General features: G+C 41.9%; 1 protein-coding gene across 3 annotated transcripts in view; it reads left to right on the top strand.

The window, feature by feature from the left end:
- The window catches only part of OGDH (oxoglutarate dehydrogenase), a 1,195,521-nt gene that overhangs the window by 158,391 nt on the left and 1,016,229 nt on the right, over positions 1 to 20,901 (top strand). The gene's annotated exons all lie outside the window — the stretch shown is intronic.

Below are 20,901 nucleotides of genomic sequence, written 5' to 3'. Positions count from 1 at the left end.
GTTTAGGCCCAGACCACGACGTCTCGGGCTGTCGCTTTTGTGCTTCTTTCAATAAACGCACTTTTAAGCGTCGGGCGGAGTTCGCCCAACATTATTTTGGTAAAGCCTTTGATTATAAAATGTCGTCGGAGACTCCGACTATCGTTTTATCCAAAAAACGCAAGGACAAGGACCGACACGCGAGGTCCGCGGTCTCCACCGGCTGCACGTGGTCCGGTTCTCAGCGAGACGCCTTTGCAGTCCCTGACTACCGGCGACACTTCTTTGGCGGTGTCTTCTGTACCCGAGACCGCAGGTGCCTCGTCCCTTACTCAGACTACAACCACCGAAGCCACTGTGAGTGTTGAATCTCCTAATGTGGACAGGTCCACTTCCACCCAGGGTGTCTTTAGGCCCTCATCTTCCTTTTCCATTAAGGCCTTTACTAAGTCCAAATCAGCCATGCATCCCAAGAGGCCTGTTGCTCAGGGCCCATCCCCAGGCCCCATGCCTAAAAAGCAGATGCTTAAAATGGCTGAGGATTTGATTACCCTTATCAGGGGTTCCCAACCCCCTCCAGACAAGAGACCCAGAATGGAGTAAGATTTTCCCTCTTCTGAACAGGGCTCCATTTTCTCAGAACATTCTGATGTAGAGGAGCACTCGTACTCCCCTTATGAAGATTCGGATGCAGAACAGTCCATTCCTTCTGTATCTCCCCCAGAGGATTTCTCTTTTGGGGAAACCTTGCACACCTTGAGGGAGCACTTCCATTGGGAAGGCCAAGACTTTTCTGATTCCAAGAAAAGGCTTAGGGAATTTCTTTTGTTACCTCACAGACCGCTGGCTATACCTCCTGTCTTGGACATACTTGATGATGTTTATTCGGAGGCTTGTCTTAGTCCGGATTCCCTGCCTCCTACTCCAGTCAAACCTGATAGGTACTACAGAGTTCCTAACTCTCACCAATTTCTTTTCAAAAGCCATAATGCTGACCCTGAAACCATTTCTCAAGGCCCCAAGGGAATGAAGGCCTCTACTGCCAAGAATCCACTACCTTCCGAAAGAGAATCTAGATCCTTAGAAAGGTGGGGTAAAAAGGTATACACCTCGGCCACCCTAACCATGAGGGCCTTAAATTGTCAGTTCCATATGCTTAAATACCAGCAGTTTCTGTTATCGCAATTAAGAAGTAAAATGTCTCAACCTGAACAACCAGATTTGAAGGAATTGCAGGATATGATGCATAGTGCAGAACAAGTGGGTAAACACACCTTAAAATGTGGCTGTGATGCCTTCGAGACCTCAAGTAGAGCTGCTGTTACAGGATCAGTCATTCGTAGACATGCTTGGCTTAGGGAACAAAGCTTGCCTGATCATGTTAAAGCTAAACTTCTAGATGCTCCTTTACAAAAGGATGTGCTATTTGGTACTAATGCTGAGGAGATACTACGTAAAATGGAAGAAAAAGCTAAATCTATGCAAACTGTCAAGGCTTTTCTACAAGTACAACCACCTCGTTTTAGCAGAAATTGGCCTTCTAAAAACTGGTCCTTTCCAGCCACGGACAAGCCCCAAAGAGGCAGATACAGGCGCACAAGGGGCAGAGGACAATCTCGGGGATCATATAGAGGCAGACGATGGCAAACTCCAGCACCAAGAGGTGGCGAGGACAGTGCACAACAATACAGAAAACAAACCCAATGACTTCCTCCTTTTCATGCCAAGCAAGTCTCAGCTGGCAGATCCCCTGGGAGGAAAGCTGGCATTATTTACAAGAAATTGGCATATTGTCACAAAAGACTAATGGATCCTGGACATTATAAGCAGAGGCTACAGATTCCATTTTCACACCCTTCCAAAAATGAGAGGCATGCCAAACCTGCCACACAATCAAAGGGCAGAGGCACAAATACAAATTTCAAAACTCACGGACATGAAAGCTATTCAAGAGGTACCTACTAATGAACAAGGTCAAGGTTTTTATTCCAGACTATTCCTGGTACCAAGGAAAGGAACCGACTGGAGACCCATTTTGGACTTCTCCATCCTAAATACATTTCTACTCGTACCAAAATTCAAGATGCTCACATTACAGCAGCTTCTTCCCATGCTGGGCAAGGGGTTTTGGCTGGTAACATTGGACCTCAAGGAGGCATACCTGCATGTCCCAATCGGACAAAGCTGCAGAAGATACCTCAGATTTCTTGCAGGTTCAATCCACTATCAATTCTCTGCATTGCCCTTTGGCTTATCTACTGCACCCAGAGTATTCACGAAATGCCTGGCATCAGTAATTGCCTACTGCAGACTTCAAGGGATACAAATCTACCCATATTTGGACGACTGCCTGATCCAAGCGGACAGCAAGCACATACTTCTGAAACATCTGGCTTTTGCAATAATGTTGTTGAATGCTCTGGGGTACACAGTCAACAAAAAGAAATCAAGGCTAATACCCTCACAAAAAATAATTTTCCTGGGTGCCAACTTGGACACAAACACTCAGATGGCTTACCTCACACCAGAGAAACCGGGGCAACTGACTCAATACTTCAGAAAACTAACAAATTTCACCAGGCTGACTGCAAGGAAAATCCTGCAGGCTCTGGGATTCATGGCATCTTGCATTCTTCTAATCCCATGTGCAAAGCTGCATATGAGGAAACTTCAGTGGTACCTGAAAAACCTATGGTCTCAACACAGCCACAGTTTGGAAACAATAATACCACTGATTCCATGTCTTCAAAAGGAATTTCTGTGGTGGGCTCAAGCATGCCAAAGAAACACAGGTCTCCCATTCTGCAAACCTCAAGCAAATCAAGTCATCACAACAGACGCCTCGGACTATGCCTGGGGGGCGCACATGACAGATCGGTGCATTCAGGGCAAATGGTCCCAAAAAGAAAAGCACCTACACATCAATCAAAAGGAAATGCTAGCAGTAATAAATGCTGTTATGGCTTTCAAAGACCTTCTGCATCCAGGCCAACTACTGATAAGGACAGATAACACCACAGTAATGTGGTACATAAACTAACAGGGAGGAACCCATTCATACCCCCTATGCAGGCTGGCCATGTCACTTTGGAACATGGCTCTGGAATTACAAATCGAGCTTCAAGCACAGTACTCGCCAGGCAAGGAAAACACGCTGGCAGACCACCTAAGCAGAAATATGACAGACCCACACGAATGGAAGTTGCACCCTCAAGTTTTTACAGAAATAATTCAAACATGGGGAAGGCCAGGCATAGATCTCTTTGCCTCCCACAAAAATCACCAATTGACAAAATTCTGCTCAAGGACTTTTCATCCACAGGCATGGAGAGTGGACGCTCTCTCTTTCAGTTGGACAACAATGACAGTTTATGCCTTTCCACCTCTTCCTCTGCTGCCCAAAGTTCTATTAAAGACCAAAGCAGACAGACCAAAGATGATTCTCATTGCTCCAGACTGGCCAAGACAGCACTGGTACCCACTCCTGAGGAGCCTAACGCATTCCCCACCATGCACCCTACCTCTAATGCCTCTTCTTCTGACTCAGCACAGCTTCAAAACTCTTCACAGTCAGCTGAAAACACTCAATCTGGCCGCATGGAAGATTCCTTAACTTCACAACAGACCCTACTCTCCAAGGAGGTGCAGGATGTCATTTTGGAGGCCAGAAGGCCTTCTACTAGAAAAGCTTACTCCGCAAAATGGAAGCGATTTTGTGCCTGGAATGAGAAAAAGGGCCAGAATCCTGGAATACTGAATTTACCTCAAATATTACAGTACCTAGCTGAGCTGCTAAGCAGTGGACTTTCATTCTCCTCCATCAAAATCCATGCCTCAGCCATTTCTGCAGAATACAACACTGATCCTTCTTTATTCTCTCATCCCCTCTTAAGGCAGTTCCTCAGAGGGGCTAAGAATATAAAACCCCCAAGGAAACAACCAATACCTGCTTGGGACCTCAATTTCATTTTAGAAAAGCTGACCTTACCTCCTTTTGAGCCAGCTGCCTCAACAGATTTGCAATATTTGTCCTGGAAAACAGCCTTCCTTCTGGCTATCACCTCAGCTCGCAGGGTGTCGGAACTACAAGCCCTCATGTCTGTGCAGCCTTTCATCATTTTCCATCAGGACAGAGTTTCCTTACGAGCCAATCTGTCCTTTATGCCAAAGGTGGTATCCAGGGTAGCTTTGAATCAGGCTATTCACTTACCTACTTTTTACCCTAATCCTCAAAATAAAGGGGAGAGACTACTACATTCCTTGGACATCCACAGACAGCTATGTTATTATTTGGACAGAACAAAGCCTTTCAGAAAATCAGAACAACTCTTTGTGTCCTATGCTATAGGAGCTCAAGGAAAGCCAATTTCCAAACAGACAATCTCAAAATGGATAGCCCACTGCATACGCTTTTGTTACTCTTTTCATGGTAAAACTGTGCCTGCAGGCATCAGATCTCACTCCACAAGGGCCACAGCTACCTCTGCAGCTTTCCTCAGAGGAGTTCCTACCAAAGATATTTTGGAAGCAGCCACTTGGAGTTCTGTGCATACCTTCTCCAAGCACTACCACCTACCATTATACTCCAAAACTAGAGCAGGCTTTGCCACTGCAGTCTTGCAGGGCATCCTGGCTCCTCCTAGTTCCACCTAGTGCCTACCACCCGGGATTCTACACATCTGTTATGACTGCAGCTGTATGCACGATGAACATAGTACCGTTTTGTGCCTACCATAAATGTAGATGTTCGAGTGCTAATACAGCTGCAGTCCAGGTTTCCCTCCCTCCTTCCCCTTTTGGGACAGGTCTATTGGCTAACACCTCCTCATACAACTAGATTGGGGTATTCATTTATGGTGTATTTGCTTGTAACTACTGTTTTTTGATTATATTGCACTGCATTATTACATAAATTTATGTATTGCCTTCCTTCTGGGGGCACCTGACATCTGGGGCAAGAAAAACTGAAGAAAATGGCGTCGGCTGGTTCTTTTGTACCCCTGTCGCACTGACGTCAGGGAAGAAGCGACGAAAACAGACGCCGAACCTAGACTTTGGAATTCGGCCGACCGAGGACCCGCCTGACACCAGGAGAACCCATCTGTTATGACTGCAGCTGTATTAGCACTCGAACATCTACATTTATGGTAGGTACAAAACTGTACTTTCTCCATGGTTTCTTAGGGTACTCTTTTCCTTTCCCCACCCAAGTTTCCTCGAGTTTAGGCACTCTCCCGAATGTTAGGACTACTGCAACATATAGGACATGTACAGCTGTGTAAAATCTTACCATAACAGTAAATGTCCTTGCCTTCACTGCTGCAGTATTCGCTCCCTCTTTCCATCCCCGTAGTCCTTTCCTTTCTGGATGCACAGGTTACCTTTGGGCTCCTTGGGCTGGTGTTCCTACTGGGGCAGTTAGTTCTGTTTTATGGTAAGCCTGAACTTCATCTTTTTGCCCTACGGTATGCAAGGAGTATTTGAGTAATGTTCAGGTGTACCTTTTAAATACAACAGGAAGTCTTTGGTATATTGACAGGAAGATGGGCTTCCACAGCAGGGAATCCCATACAGCTCAGCAAGCTCCTGCATGGTGCCCTGCAGAGTTCTACAACAGCAGAGAGACAAAAGAGAGACTTTGGAGTGATTAAGTATATTTTTTTCTGCATTTTCTTGCTGCCTTTAGCTAATTCCGCCTAAAACGCCGATTTTCTAGAGTTTCTGTGATTTTAAAAAGCTGAGTTTTAGCTACATATTGTACGTATTTTACTGCCTGCACTTTAACAAAGTCGTTTTTGTGTTTAAATTACCTGTTTAACTGTTGTAGGCTACACACTCAAGTGTGATGGCCATTTCTGTGCATTTAAAGTGTTTTTTTTTTATTGTGTCTGCTTTATTTTCTGAAAAAAACAAAACATATACTTGTTTTCCCACCTTTCTAAGCTAGTTTAGTCCAGTTTTCAAATTGGTGCTGAATTCAGGGCTGTGTTACAAGTCTCTGTGTTTGCCCATATCTTACTTGGATAGAAGGAAGTTTCTCTGTTCACTGTGAGAGAGGGAGCTTTGAGCAGCCTACCTGTCCCTGGAAGAGTGGTTTCAGCCCAGAAATTAGTAGTTTATTGGCCATTTTGGGCTAATTTCTATCTCTTTCATTTCCCTGCTATAAAACCCGCATTTGCAAGGTTTTTGTGCTAGTATACAGCTCAGCAAGCTCCTGCCTAGTGCCCTGCAGAGTTCTACAGCAGCAGAGAGACAAAAGAGAGACTGTGGAGTCAGTAGCGGCCTTAGGTCAGCTGGTGCCCTAGGCAATACGGCTCCACAGCGCCCCCCCACACACCACCCAGGTGCCCCAACCTGGTCTACCTACACCAAATAAATACTGGAAAAGCGCCCCTGCTACAGCGGCGGCCTAGTTGGCCTATGCCTAAGGCCGGCCATGTGTGGAGTGATCAAGTATTATTTGTCTGCATTTTCTTACTACCTTTAGCTAATTCCGCCTAAAACGCCGATTTTCTAGAGTTTCTGTGATTTTAAAAAGCTTGTTTCAGCTACATATTACACTTATTTTACTGCCTGCACTTTAACAAAGTCATTTTTGTGTTTAAATTACTTGTTTAACTGTTGTAGGCTTCACACTCATGTGATAGCCATTTCTATGCACTTAAAGGTTTTTTTTTATTGTATCTGCTTTATTTTCTGAAAAACACAAAAAATGTACTTTGTTTTCCTGCCTTTCTAAGCTAGTTTAGTCCAGTTTTCAGGTTAGTGCTGAATGCAGGGCTGTGTTACAAGTTTCTGTGTTTGCCCATACCTTACTTGGATCGAAGGACGTTTCTCTGTTCACTGTGAGAGTCCCTAGAGGAGTGGTTTCAGCCCGAAAAATAGTAGTTTATTGGCCATTTTGGGCTAATTTCTATCTTTTTCATTTCCCTGCTATAAAACCTGCATTTGCATGGATTTGCATGCCGGGAAGCGCCGGTTAGCTAGGGTTTAACTATTCCCGGCTCCACAAAGTCTACTGTTCAATTTTTCCCTTGGAACTAGACAAACTTTCAACTTAAGTACTCAAATCATTCACTTCTCATCCCGGCACTTGCCCAAAACTCATAGCAAGCACTAGATCCCCCCTGTACTGTTGAGAAGGATAAGGCTCTCTATTCGACCTTACCAGCCAATCAGTAAAACAGTTCACTGTACCTATCCAGGCATGTCCAAAGGGCAGTTTCAGGTGTACTCTCCAGTCCAACTGGTGAATCTGAGCATTTTGAGGCAATGTTACAATTGTCTCATGTACACAGACAACCCTCTCCTCCTTCCACCAAACACTAATACAAGCGAGAAATGCAATTATACAGCCAAACTGGAGGCAAAGCTCTCTCAACCCAAGACTGGACCAGTTAGTCAAGAGGAGAAGGGAATTACTTGCATCACACCAACAGTCTCACATAGACCTATGAAACCAGTACTGGCAAAAAAACACACATAAATACACAAACATACTCTGAGGCTCTAAATAAAAATATGCAAAAGCAACAGAGACCTCCAAAGCAGATATCCAAGCAACCTCCACCCCCCAACACAAACCATGAAACCCAGACTTCAGAAAACCAGTGTGCCACACAATCACAGCCTTAAGGCATTTTAACATACCTAACACACTAGTAATAGGTGAGTCTATAGTCAGGCACACTGATGTCTCACTCACTAGGCTGAACAAAGAGAAGGTTACTGTTAGTTGCCTGTCGGGTGCCAGGATCCGCCACATAACACAAGCAATCAGGTCACTCCAGGACAAGTACAAATGTGACTCTGTCATTGTCCATGTTGGTGTGAATGACCTGGGCCGCACCTCCCTGGACTAGATGAAAAGAGACATGGAGGAGCTCTCTGATCACGTAGCCCAGGCTGGTATGACCCTGACCCTGAGTAGCATCCTGCCCTCACCAAGAATGATACCACAGTATAGAGAAAAAATGATCAATTTCAACAATTGGCTAAGCTTCTGGTGTCATTCAAAGGGGATCCAGTGTCTTGGATGGCATGCTCTACAAGCCACGTTGCTTTTCTAGAGACTGCTTACACCTGTCACCCTAAGGCTTTCGAATACTGGCTAAGGCTCTTGCCACCCCCATAGTGCCTTTTTTAGGCAAGGCTCAAAAGACAAACCCACCTCCGTAAATAGCACAAGTAAAAAACTGAGGGTAATGCTGCTCAATGCCAGAAGTCTAAACCTCAAAATGCACGCACTCGAGGCACTCCTTAATATGAAGAAAATTGATATATGTGCAGTAACAGAAACCTGGTTTAAGGCTCCAGAGAGCACCCCTAGCACTACCAGGCTACAACTCGTACCATACATTTCGGCCACAGAACCCAGACCGAAATACAAAAGGCGGGGGAGTATCCATATTCACTAAGGATACCCACACCTCCAGGTTAGTGGCACAGCACGATGCTTGAGATCATCCACATGCAACTAACAACGGGCAAAACTGCTATTCAAATTATAGCTTACTACAGATCACCCACCATGTCCCAGGATCCCCACTCCGCATTCCTGGAAACACTGGGAAACATAAAAGTCCTACCAAACACCCTGATATTGGGTGATTTCAATTACCCAAACATTAACTGGGAGAACTATTCAAGTACGAACTCCCTTACCCAGCATTTCCTAGAATTTATAAACTCAAGCGCCCTGGATCAACTGGTCAACACCCCCACCAGAGGTGACAAGATATTGGACCTGGTCATCACCAGCATGGGCGACATGTGTTCCACACCGAAGGTCAAACCCTTGCTGGTTAGATCTGACCATAAACTAATCACTCTGGATATCCACATTCTGCCACCACCCCCAATCAAAGAAACCACTGTGAAAAACTTTTCAAAAGCAAACTTCATGTTACTTAAAACCGAGGTGGGAAGTTTCAAAGCCCCCATACTGAAGGATAACGCTGTCCAAGCTGAAAAATCCTTTACTAATGCACTCTACAGGCACCTACAAGAATGCATGGATCGTGCTATCCCAAACAAAACCAAGACTCACTCCTCCAAGAAAAGGAAACCAGTCTGGTGGACCCCTGCCATAAACAAGCTGTACAATAGAAGGAGGAAACTAGTACAGAAAAGAGTAAAATCCCAAGAAGAGAAGACATCCGTGATCAGTATCAGCAAGAAACTACGTTCCTTCATAAAATCATCCAAGGCTAGCTTCGAAAGAAAATTGCCATGGACTCCAAAGATAACCACAAGGCATTCTTTAGCTATGTCAAAAATCTAAGTGGCAATACTCAGATCTGCTCGAAGTTAGTGCAGAATGGCACAAAATACACTGAACCGACCAATATAGCCAACATCTTGGCAGGTTCATTGCAAACTTCACCCCCAAAAGGGCCCATAACTATACCAGAAGAATGAAGTGCCCCTGAAATCACAGACACTCAGGTTAAAACAGCCCTCTCCAAAGCCAAAAACACAGCATCAATGGGACCGGACAGTGTCCCAGGCTGCGTCCTACACAAGCTCAAAGATGGACTAACCCCTCACCTAAACACACTGTTTAAACTCAGCCTCTCCACAGGCTATGTGCCCACAGAGTGGCGCACAGCAACGGTTATTCCGGTCCACAAAGTTGGAGCCACAACAGTCCCCGGGAACTATTGCTCTATAAGCCTGACTAGCTTGGTCTGCAAAGCTATGGAGCGCATCATCATGGATCTCATTAACAGAGACATTGGAAACCTCCAAACACTGGACCCTACCCAGTTAGTCTTTAAGGGAAGATCATGCCTCCTAAACCTTGTGGATTTCTTTGAGACTGTTACCAAGGCTATAGACGAGGGAAAGGTGGTCCACACAGCCTACCTAGACTTTGCAAACGCCTTCAACACCATTCCCCACTTGGGTATTATAGACCAGCTTACCAGCCTGAACATAAACCCCTGCGTCACAAGATGGGTTGCCAACTGGCTCACTGACAGAACCCACATGGTAAGAGCTGCAGGAGCTAGGTCGGACTCTAAACCGGTTACAAGTGGCATTCCCCAGGGCTCAGTCCTAGGACCCCTCCTGTTCGGCATATACTTCTCAGAGGTGCAGGCAAGCACAGGAGGACTATGGCTCACCAAGTTCGCAGACGACTGCAAACTAGGGGCTCTAATTGACTCTCCGGCTGACACAGACATCCTTCAAAAGGGTCTCACTGAGACAAATACCTGGTGTCAAAACCATGGCCTCAAGCTAAATGCCAAAAAGTGCATAGTCGTCCCCTTTGGAAAAAATAAAGTACCCACAAACTACCACATAGATGGTAGCCCCCTAAATACGGAAGACGTAATAAGGGATTTGGGGACCCAAGTAGATAGTAACCTCTCCTTTGATAATCACAATGCCAAAGTGGTTAGAAAATCCTGTGTGGCCCACCTGATCACAAAAGGGTTTGCATCCAGATCAAAAGAGGTTATTGGGCCCCTCTACACATCACTCATCAGACCCATCCTAGAGTACAGTGCCCCATTTGGGATGTACCTTACAAGACACCTGCAACAACTGGAAAGACCACAGAAGTTCCTCACCGAGAGGATCACTGGCCTCAAGCAGATGCCCTATGCAGCTTGACTGAAGAAACTCCAGCTGTACTCTGTTGCATGCCACCTACTCAGAGGTGATCTCTGCCTGACATACAAGGCCATGTCCAACCCAGAATTGATGGCCATGCTCCACCTAAAGAAAACCATATCCCCTCGAGCCACATGCTCCAGGGATCTTAACCTCACCACAACAATTGAATAGGATGTGCTGGAGGGATAGATTCCTGTCCCAGAGACTTCCCATGCTCTGGAACAAGATTCCAATCTACATTAGGTAGAGCTCTTCGCTAACCCTCTTCAAGAGAAACCTTGACGAGTTGATGGGAAACAGAAAGTTTACCCCAGGGATCACTTCAATGGATCTGCTGGACAGAGGCACAGGGAACTAATCTACGGGGGCGGCGAAAGCAAACACATTCCAGCTAGGCTTATAAATGCCTTTGGGCAGATAGCCTAGTACTTACCTATGAGCCTGTTAATACTGCAGCAGTGAAGGCAAAGACATCTACCGTTATGGTAAGATTTTACACAACTGTACTTTTTTTTTTGTCTCCCCTCAGCTCTTGTTCAGGCAGTGGATCTACCACTGTGTCCAAATCTGAGCCCCAACCTTCCTGACTTCACGCTTTCATGTCATCAGGTTTTTAATAGAGATGATTTTATATAATTGGATTATAAGAAAATGTATCTGGCATTTATGAGCATGGTGCATATTTGGCCCCAGGCATCATCTGCCTTTAACATCTGTGTGGGTAGAACACCTTCTTTACCTAAGTTTTTGCTTCTTGTCCAAGACTCCAACTGGGCTGTCATGATGAGACAACAGACTACTCTGTTGCTGTCCACAGTAGTGTTTTGGCACATGGGGTAGACATTAGTTTTGATGTTGAGGCTGCAGACCCTGGTCTCAGTGTATTCAACACTGACTTTTCCTTTGCTGTGTTTCTCTGTGTGGATAATTTCAGCTGTGGGGAGCCTTTGATATCAGGACCTGTGGTTTGTGTTTTGGGATCTAGGAAAGTCTCAAGTATTTCTAGTTTGACTGTACTGATCCTGGAGTTGGCCTTAGCTTGGAATTTGATGCTAATCAGTTTGATCTCAGGGTTCGTTGGGGTTTGATCCCATATGGGTTTGGCATCAATCCCTTGGGGATGAGCACCTCAGCATGATTTATGGTGTTAATACAGATTCCAATGTCAGTGAGACAGGCATTTTTGCATGTACGACCTTTGATTGTGGAACCCATTTTGATATTAGGCTTTGAGTTCTTAGGGGGCTCTTCTCTTTCTCCCTCCCAAGCTATAGACCTATCTACTGTCATTTTTGCTGGCCCACAGTGGAGAGTAGAGAGATGGGGGTGGGGCAGAAAGGAAGTTAGTTACTCCTTGAAACCTTTCCTTCAAAAGGCCAAGTGCAAGAGAGAGCACATAGACTTTACTCTTGGAGTCTTCCATTCTGGATGTATAGAGTGGTGGGAAGCTTCTTCCCACTTATCCTCTGCCGGATGACCTCAAGTTGAGGAGGTGTTAGAATTTAACTTCTAATTGTTCAGGGGTTTAAGGGACATCATGTAGTTCACTTGAACTACAGAGATGATGGTGTACTTATGTATGTGTCTACTTAGTTTGACTCCACTACTTTTCATTCTGATGATTGTTGGAACTTTTGATAAAAAGTTATCAAGTTTGGCAAAATATGACTGGAGGGTGGGAATCTTCTGTAGACCCCCCAGCTCAGAAAAAGAGTTTGACGGTGGATTATGTGATAACTCAATTATTTCATCAAGAATTATAGTCTTGGTGTGTGTGTGTGTGTGTGTGTGTGTGTGTGTGTGTGTGTGTGTGTGTGGGGGGGGGGGGGGGGGGGCAGTAATAATTGACTGGAGTTTCCCTTTTGCCAAATCTACTGTCTCAAATAAAATTATTGAAAGCTGTATTTTGTACAACTGTGAACACATTTTCAAATGATCAGCTAGGGATGATAACTTATTGGATGTTACTTTGTTAAACCACAGGACTAATTTGGTTTTTAATTGTAACATTGGTGCTAATAGGAAAAGTTGGATTACTGTTCTATTCAGTGTGAAATTGTGAGCAGTAGTGAAAATGTTACACCAAGTGCCTCTTAGGATATTTTATAAAACTGACTTTGAACCTATAAGTAAGGGACTTGGCTCTTGGCAGTGGGAGAGGCAGCTGAAAGGAAAGTCAAAGAAAAGTGGGATACTTTTTATGGTAAATTAAACACCTTAATAAACGGTTTGTACCATTTGGTGTGGCCAAATCACCTGCCTACACATAAACACCTGACCACACATCCATTACGGTTATCTAGGCCTAGTACCTTTTATGCCTCCGGTTTATCCTGTGGTGCAAATTTATGAGCACCTATGTGAGTTACAGATTAGGGAAATTTTAAAGGAGAGTAGGCACCATGACATAACCAACCTTACACAAGCTGAAAGAACGCTGTTACATAGTATTTTAGATAGAAATGATTTAAGACTCATGAAACCCGACAAAGGTGGGGGGTTGGTAGTTATGGACAATGATGCCTACAACCAAAAAATCTTTGAGTTTGTTATATAGTGACATATATACTGAGGTGGCTAGAAACAAGCTTAACATAGCCTATAGAAATATTGATTTTAACTTAGAAGAATTACATCCCAATGGTCAAATCAGCTTGGAGGTTCACGAGTTTCTTCATGTTAAACATCCACTGATCCCCCCACTATTTTTGGAATACCCAAGGTCCATGAATCCATAGTTAACCCACCCCTTCGTCCAATTGTGGACGCAAAAGCTTCAAAGACTTTTTGTTTAGCTAAGTTTATTGATAGTAAGGTGAAGCATGTTTTGGATGACAGACAATGGGTGATTAAGGATTCCTGGGACTTTTTGGGTAAAATTAAGCCGGAAATGTACGCAGACAATTTTGATTGTGATAAAATCCAACTAGTCCAGTAAGAGAAGGAACGACCAAGCGACATAAAACTTTATGCTAAAGCATAAGAAACGAAAAACTGCAACATGTAAAATCAAAAACACTGTGTTTATTCATGAGGTAAGCGCTTTCACAATACTTGCTTCATCAGACCTATAATACACAGAATAACAATTGGGTCTATATATGCCTATTCAAAAATCAAATAGACCAATCACAGACAAAAAACAATCAAGGACATAATCAACTAAAACTACAAATCTCTATGAAATAATGAACTCTATATAATATATATAAATATTTATAAAAAGCAATAGAAAATATATTCATTCAATCAATAATTTATTTATTTATTTATTTATTTAGGAACCCTTCTCTTCTTCAATAGTGGCTTAATGCTGGCCCGTTCATTAAGCCCCTTACCTTTGTCAGCTCTTAGCCTAATCATCCAATTATTTTCTTTAGACTCAGTATGATTCCTAATGTCCCCCTGTCTAATCGTTGGTGTTACAACATCAATGGCTCTAAATGTAAAAGTGTGTTCTAAGCCACATTTCTTAACATGCTTAGAAAGGGCACTATGATCAGTTCCTTTACGTATGTGATAAATATGTTCCCTCATACGCTCTCTTAGTGATCTGTTCGTTTTTCCAACATAAAACGAAAAACAGAGCTCACATTCTACTAAATATACCACATTCATGCTGCCGCAGTCAGCATTAATTCTGAATACAAACCTTCTACAAGTGTCTGGATGTTCAAAGAAATCAGATTCATTAATGAACCCACAAAAATTACACGTGCCACATGGTCGTGTCCTACTTATCTCTACCAACTCACTTGAATTAGGGCTACTACTGCATAGCAGCCTCTTAAGGTTTTTAGTATTCCTATAACTAAACTTTGGCGCCTCACCAACAATCTCACCAATATGGGAATCAACTTGTAAAATAGGCCAATATAAACTAAAAATATCTCTAAGGGCCTGGTAGTCTCTGGTATAAAATAAAGGTATTTTAACCTGCTTCTTGATTCTACCAATATCAATAGACTCGGGCTTCACATTAGGACGAAAAATAAGGGGCTGCTACATTATCCCTAAGTGACTCTAAATCTGACCAACAACTAGAGATCTCATTTTGATTGTAACCTCTCTTTGTCAATCTCTGTATGAGATAGTCCTTCTCTAACTGAAAGCCTTCAGACATAGGGTTCAATCTAGAGGCTCTAATGCCCTGGCCACGAATAAGATTCCAAAAAACATAATTTGGATGCATGCTGGTCCTATGCAACAGTGTGTTCCTAAAACATGTTTTCCGGAACACCCCAGTATTGATAATAGGTCCTGGGAGCTTCTCTATGAACAATTCCAAATATTCAATCCTTGTCTCAGAAAAAGACATAGTAAACTTCAAATGCTCACAAAGATCATTCATATTTCCATAAAATAAATTCAACTCTTGGATGCTACCTCTCCACAGAAAAAAACAAATAGTCAACAAATCGCCGATAAAGAACATTGGTTATAAACTCTTGCATTTTGAACAGCACCACATTCTCCCAATGAGCCAGAAACATATTGGCGTAGCTATTGGCACACGAAGTGCCCATAGCTACGCCATGTTTCTGGATATAGAGCCTTTCATGGAATGTGAAAAGAAGAAACAGGTCTATGAGCAGGGGGCGCCAGAAGAGGAAACTGTCTGGGGAACATCAACAGACCCAAACATTAAAGAAAATATGGGGGAAGATGTGATGTCTTTAGTTGTTAATATTTCAACTTGTACATTAAGCCCATCTGAGTTGAATTTGTTGTGTAAGGGTCTTACTTTTATTCCTTCCACAAATAGTAAATTGACGGATACTGTATTAGATCTGAAAATGTTCTGCAGAAGTGTAATGTTAGAATTTCTATATGGCAATTTTAAGGTTGAAGATTCTGTTAGTAATGTTAATCCTTCTGGGTTCTGTTTTAAAACGTTTAGTACATATGTTCCTATCAATCATCCGTTGATAGAAGCATACATGAAACTGACAGAGGATAAATTATTTTTATATTATGAAGGATGTTTGGGTAAACACAGAGATGGTTTAAGATATAATCTAACTTTTAGTGAAAGGAAAGCTCTAGAAGAAATTAGAACTAATTCTAGTATTATTGTGAGACCTGCAGACAAAGGTGGCTCGGTTGTTATGGATTATTCACAGTATGGTGATACCATGATAGCAGTGTTGAATGACCACAACTTTTACCAGGAAATTAATGCAGACAATGTCTGTGATGTGATCAGACTTATTCGGACATCGGTTGTGAGGCCTTCCAACTGGGGTTGATTTCTGAAGAGACTTTTAGGTTCTTTAATGTCTCTGACCCATTCATTCCTATGATACAAGGACTCACGAAAATTCATAAGAATTTGGAGAATCCACCGATGCGTCCGATAGTTTCAGGTGGTGGGTGGAGTACAGAACCATTGTCGATTTTTATTGAGAAACATCTGGGACCTGTTATTAGTATGAACAAAGTTGTACTTCAAGACTCCAAACAGGTTTTATTGGACCTGTATGAATGTATTAATTCTATGGGAGACTTGGTGGACATAGTGTTTGTTACCATGGACGTTCAGTCCCTCTTCACTATGATACCGAATGATTTAGGCATTGGTTACATACATGAGTATTTGGAGGCACACAGTAGTTATGATATGAACCTCATAGATGTGCTTTGTTCTTAGAATTAATCTTAGAGAACAACATTTTCACATTCCATAGGACCAGCATGCATCCAAATTATGTTTTTCGGAATCTTATTCGTGGCCAGGGAATTAGAGCCTCTAGATTGAACCCTATGTCTGAAGGCTTTCAGTTAGAGAAGGACTCCCTCATACAGAGATTGATAGAGGTTACAATCAAAATGAGATCTCTAGTTGTTGGTCAGATTTAGAGTCACTTAGGGATAATGTAGCAGCCCCTTATTTTGGTCCTAATGTGAAGCCTAAGTCTATTGATATTGGTAGAATCAAGAAGCAGGTTAAAATACCTTTATTTTATACCAGAGACTACCAGGCCCTTAGAGATATTTTTAGTTTATATTGGCCTATTTTACAAGTTGATTCCCATATTGGTGAGATTGTTGGTGAGGCGCCAAAGTTTTGTTATAGGAATACTAAAAACCTTAAGAGGCTGCTATGCAGTAGTAGCACTAATTCAAGTGAAGAAAACTGGAATGGCAGAAGAACGCAGGTGAACGGTTCAGGAAACCACAAGTCAAATAGCGTATAAAAGTTTAATATCCGCTTTCGTCACAACTTCATCAGAATGGTATTCTGATGAAGTTGTGACGAAAGCGGATATTAAACTTTTATACGCTATTTGACTTGTGGTTTCCTGAACTGTTCACCTGCATTCTTCTGCCATTCCAGTTTTCTTTAGTTTTGGTTTGTTTGGCGTCTTTATTGGTACTAATTCAAGTGAGTTGGTAGAGATAGGTAGGACACGACCATGTGGCACGTGTAATTTTTGTGGGTTCATTAATGAATCTGATTTCTTTGAACATCCAGACACTTGTAGAAGGTTTGTATTCAGAATTAATGCTGACTGCGGCAGCATGAATGTGGTATATTTAGCAGAATGTGAGCTCTGTTTTTCGTTTTATGTTGGAAAAACGAATAGATCACTAAGAGACCGTATGAGGGAACATATTTACCACATACGTAAAGGAACTGATCATAGTGCCCTTTCTAAGCATGTTAAGAAATGTGGCTTAGAACACACTTTTACATTTAGAGCCATTGATGTTGTAACACCAACGATTAGACAGGGGGACATTAGGAATCATACTGAGTTTAAAGAAAATAATTGGATGATTAGGCTTAGAGCTGGCAAAAGTAAGGGGCTTAATGAACGGGCCAGCATTAAGCCCCTATTGAAGAAGAGAAGCGTTCCTAAATAAATAAATAAATTGTTGATTGAATTAATATATTTTCTATTGCGTTTTTATAAATATTTTATATATATTATATATTGTATAGAGTTCATTGTTTCATAGAGATTTGTAGTTTGTAGTTTTAGTTGATTATGTCCTTGATTGTTTTTTGTCTGTGATTGTTCTATTTGATTTTTGAATAGGCATATATAGACCTAATTGTTATTCTGTGTATTATAGGTCTGATGAAGCAAGTATTGTGAAAGCGCTTACCTCGCGAATAAACAGTGTTTTTGATTTTACACGTTGCAGTTTTCCGTTTCTTATACTTTAGCATAAAGTTTTATGTCGCTTGGTCATTCCTTCTCTTACTGGACTAGTTGGATTTTACCATTATTTTTACTTTTGAGTGAAGGAACGCTTATACTGTGGGTCTTCGTGTTTGTTTGGTTTTTAATTTTAATTATGGTCACTATTGACATCTGCGACCTCTTTTCAGTAGTTCCCCATGACTAAGGTCTCGAATGGTTCTACGATTACCTTTGTTTCAATACAAGCATGGACCATAACACCATTCTCACACTTCGTAGTTGTATGGAGTTGGTGTTTGGTAACGATTTCATCACATTTGAGGGACAGATTTTTAAGCAGACACAGGGGGTTGCTATGCATTTTTCGCTAACATTATCCTTGCTCAGTGAGAGAACTTGTACAGCTTAGACTCTGACTTTAATCATCTTTGGGTACTGTATGGCCGGTATCAGGATGACTTGGTCCTTTTTTGGAAAGTTAGTGAGGGTGACTTGGAAAGATTTTTCACCTATATTAACGACACTACTGATTTTTTGAAATTTACTATGGTTAAAAACTAATTTTTTACACTACCTTGACATTACGATCAAAAAGGACTATGATAGGAAAGTGTTTACATCTCACTTGTACAGGAAGCCAACTTACTCAAATTCTTTGCTACATTTTCAGAGTTGGCATCCTCTACACCAAAAGAAATCTCTTGTCAAGGGAAAAATTTGTCAGATTGGCCAGGATGGTTTCTGACAATGTAGGCTTTTTTTTGCTGAATGTGACATGTTCATGTTGGAGAGAAGGGGCTATCCAACTTCCTTTATCAGCACTATAGCTGAAGAGGTTAGAACAAAAAGGGAGCAGGGGACTTGCACTGTCCTCTTGTCGACTTGTTTACTAAAAAGGGACTACATTGATCCGTCTGGGCAGACTAGGTTCAAGATGGCTCTAACTTTACCTTTTACTATTCCTTTTTTTTTTTTTTTACATCAAACAGGTCATATGTAAATTTTGGTCCATTTTTAGTTTTGACAATGAGGTGGTCAAAAGAGTAGGTTCACATCCCCTGGTGGTGTATAAAAAGGACATTTCTCTGAAGGGGCTGGTTGACAGAAAAATATGTAATCCAGGTGACTTTGGTAATTTAAAATGTGGGAGATGTGCACAATGTCCCTTTATCTTTGACGGTGGCATAATGTCACGTAAATGTTTTGGGACCATCTTACCTCGTAAAAAGTATTGTTACTCCAAGGGCGTAGTTTACATTGCATTATGTGACCTATGCGATGGTTTTATATAGGTAAAACCAAGAGAGCTCTCTAACAGAGAATCTACCAGCATTTATATGACATCAAACAGGGTAATGAGAGGAATGCACTATACAAGCATATCAAGATGTTCCCTACACACTCTCTCAAATTTGGAGCAATAGATCATATTGATCTGGGTACTGGGGGGGGGGTCCATTTGATGAGAACTTTGAATTTTTAGAGTTAACGTGGCAAATCAGGACGAATGCCTGTCCACTACCTGGGCTTAATGACAGGTTGTCCATTATTTCTTTACAAAGGTTAAAATCTATGTATTAACATCTTGGATGTTGTGGTTAACAGATTGACTTGGGTATATTTATGGATGTGTGTGTGTGTGTGTGTATGTATGTATATATATATATATATATATATATATATATATATATATATATATATATATATATATATATATGCACATCTGAATTATTTTAAAGTGTATGTACTTGGTTTTAATGGTTGTTTTCTGTAAGAACTTTTATATTGCACAGTGACTAGGGAAACTAGGTCTTGTGTTATCAATTAACATGTTAATTCCTGAACAATGAATTGCTTGGGAAGTGTTTAAATAGTATTTCTTGCTGATGCTCTTTGTTTGTTGTTCTGAAGAAGTCCGTTTTATGACTAAAGCGTTTAATAAAGTGGTGGTAAGCTAAATACATTGCTATTTGGCATTCTGTGCTTGACTTGTGTTTTTGAGCTGCACCTTCCTTTTGGATTTACATTTTTTTTTGTTTTTTATTGGTTTTTAGTTTTCAAAGGTGTTTGGGGGCATTAAAGAAAATGCAGCCACAGGCCCTGACAATTGAAATGGATATCTTTCTGGTATAGTAAGTGGCTTGGTATCATGCCTTCATGTACTTTTTCAACAGTAGCTGGAGGAGGGATATGTTGTTAGTATATGAAAGGAAGCAGTTGTCCTAATATCCAACAGATAGGTCTGTAGCTGTCCAGCGGTTGTTATACATATCAGTTTTACCTCAACAGTGGTTAAATGTTTTGAGCTAGCAATTTGCACTCTGCTCTGGAGGACATTGGACTCAGGACTGATACATCAGCATGGTTTCCTTATGGGGAGATCATTTGACTAAGTTTATGATCACGTGTTGCTCAGTGGACTTGGGCCTAGCTAGTGACGTTTACCTGGGATCTGGCCAAGGCCTTTGATTCGGTCCCCAATGACACAGTAAATTATATGTTAAAACATATGATTATCTACATAGTATGCTAGATAGCCAGTTGGCTATCAGGAGGGAAGAAATTTTAAAGTGAAAATGGGGCATTATCTTTCAAAAATAAGAAATTTTGCTTTTAGGGTCTCCCAGAGATCTGTTCTTGGACCCATGTCTGGGCTAGCAATGTCAGAGTTCCCTGGGTTTAATTTCTCCAAGTCTTGAGGGTTTCCAGTACCATGATTGATATGGACCCCATTTCGAAGACAGGGTATGGTTAAAGTTCATGAAATTAGTATTGTTTCAGTCGTTGATGTTAGCCAAGTGCTCTTCACAGCACCCACACTGTACCCAGAACCGACTCCTCCTCCTACTGTAATTCATATGCAGTTGCATGAATCTGTTGCTTATCTAAATAAGGCTAAAGTCTTTTATGAGACCCATTGCTCCTGCTACTGTTGGAACTGTCTGGGTATCGTTTGATGTTAGCCAAGTGCTCTTCACAGCAACCACACTGTGCCCAGAACTGACTCCTCCTACTACTGTAATTCACATGCAGTTGCATGAATCTGTTGCATATCTAATGAATCTGTTGCATATCTAAATAAGGCTAAAGTCTTTTATGAGACCCATTGCTCCTGCTACTGTTGGAACTGTCTGGGTATCGTTTTTCC

Source organism: Protopterus annectens, chromosome 9.part0 (assembly GCF_019279795.1).
Source record: "Protopterus annectens isolate FY-2018-M chromosome 9.part0, PAN1.0, whole genome shotgun sequence".
Taxonomy (NCBI): domain Eukaryota; kingdom Metazoa; phylum Chordata; order Ceratodontiformes; family Protopteridae; genus Protopterus; species Protopterus annectens.
The sequence above is the reverse complement of the archived record's forward strand: the minus strand, read 5'-3'. Positions and strand labels throughout refer to the sequence as shown.